The following is a 2,303-nucleotide window of genomic DNA, read 5'->3' on the forward strand; positions in this document are numbered from 1 at the left end:
ATTAAAATTAATTTGTATCACAACTTAAGACATAAAAACACTAGTAGTCACATAGGAGAAAACAATTATCCAGATGAGAAATAAAAAAGGTCTAAATTAGGTAGTAAGAGTGAACGTAAAGTGAAGGTTGGATACAACAAACATTTCAAAGAATTATAGATTTCAAAGAATTACAGATTATAGAATTATAGATTTTATTAACTAAGAAGATAAAGGGATGCAAACTTTAATTCCAGCTAACAGTATAGTTGCTGTTAACAAAATAAGAAAATCTGTTAAGTATTCTGGACATGTTCAATTTGAATATTCAGGTAGAGGTTTTTATTGGAAATTTGGATCTAGGTCTAGTGAAATAGGTTATACTTGGGAATCATTCCCCAAAAGGGCAATAAATGAACCTTGGGAAATAAATGAATATATAAACAAGAGCAATTTTAAGAGGGATGAGGGGAAGAACAAACATTTAGAAGGTAACTTGTGAAGGAAGTCATAGAGGAAAAACAGTACAATCTAGTTTTTTTTCTGATTGAAAGCAAAACCTTTTAACACCAGTAACTTGTTAAGACCTCTTCATGATACCACCATTTTTCAATCCCACCATCACCATCACATCCCAGAACCATACCATGACAGGACCATACCATGACAGGAACTTCCTCAGTATTAATTGCCTGGGCTTCCCTGGTGGCCCAATGGTTGAGAGTCCACCTGCCGATGCAGGGGACACGGGTTCGTGCCCCGGTCCGGGAAAATCCCACGTGCCGCGGAGCGGCTGGGCCCATGGGCCGTGGCCGCTGAGCCTGCGCGTCTGGAGCCTGTGCTCCGCGACGGGAGAGGCCACAACAGTGAGAGGCCCGCGTACCACAAAAAAAAAAAAAAAAAAAAAAATTAATTGCCTGAGTACTGAAGAAAAATTATATCTGTTACTAAGGTGTGACTTATTTATCCGTAATTTAAAAGGGAGGGTTACTTTCTGTTCTCCAGATATTTAGAAGAGACAAGACAATTTAAAGCTACTCTTCCAACCCTGTCTGTCAGCTATTGTTTGTTAATAACATAACAGAAAAAATTCTTTTAAAATTACATTAAAGTATAATTCTATAACCTGTAAAACTAACATTTGATACACTTTTCCTAATCTTTCAATGCCTTGTTTTCATGACATATATAGAAATATTTATTGAAGGATTACTAAATATCAAACCGTAATACTTTACCATCTTATTGTGCTTCCAGCCATCCTGACACACACAAGTCAAGTGGTTTGCTCAGGGTCGTACAGCTAGAATTTAAAAGCTGTGTTTACATATCCAGTATGAGTCCAAAGCTCAATCTTGACGACAAAGCTACAATATCTGCTTCTCCTCTTACCTATTTAGCATAGCTTTAACATTTCCCAGAACATTAACAGTAATAATTTACTGGTAACTTGACCTTCTGTTGTATAGATATACCATGATTTACTTTCATATTTACTTGCCATTAGTTTTTTTCTTTTTTTTAATAGGGAAGTTGACGCGCGCGCGCACACACAAAACAAACTGGCAAGTAGCGGTTGCCAGTGATCCTCTCATTTCAGTTTCTTAGCTTTCATATACAGTAGAATGAACAATTACAGTAATATAGACTAGAGGAGAACCAAGGTAGTATTGAAGTATAACAGGGACAATGTAAAACAGCGTTTGAAAGCAGAGCTCATGCTGCTCAACATTAGCAGGAAGAAGGAATAGGACAAAAATAAAAGGCTGTCACAGAAAAGCCAGCTTATTACTAAGTTAGGTTTTATGGGAGACTGTTAAGTCACATATTAGCAGTCTCACCAATAATGTGACCACATCTGCAATCAGAATTTTCAATAATAAAATTATATACATATGTATAACATAATACAAATTTTTTTTCTATCCTTTAATTTCCAAAGCATGTTCATTCACATTTGACTGACTGGTAGTACATAATTTTCTTTTACAGTAGGCCAGGACATCTGTGTTATCCTGATTATACAAAAACAGATACAAAATGGTGTTGAGACTTGCCTGAAATTACAAGACTAAGTGTATACGCATATATATTTTTAAATCTCTTTATTTCCATTCCATCCCTTTGGCTGAACATTATGAGTACAATATCTGCCCTTCTTCTTGTATTCCCCTCTCTCGTGGAAGGCATCACTATCCAGTAACCCAAGCCAAATCTCCTTTGTCATCCCCCCAACGGTCATCAAATGCTAAAAAGACAGCTTCCTAAATCTCTCTGGAATTGATCTCTTCCCCATTAGAGTTCCCTTTTGCAAGTCCATTTCT

Source organism: Lipotes vexillifer, unplaced genomic scaffold, assembly GCF_000442215.2.
Source record: "Lipotes vexillifer unplaced genomic scaffold, Lipotes_vexillifer_v1.1 scaffold433, whole genome shotgun sequence".
Classification (NCBI taxonomy): domain Eukaryota; kingdom Metazoa; phylum Chordata; class Mammalia; order Artiodactyla; family Lipotidae; genus Lipotes; species Lipotes vexillifer.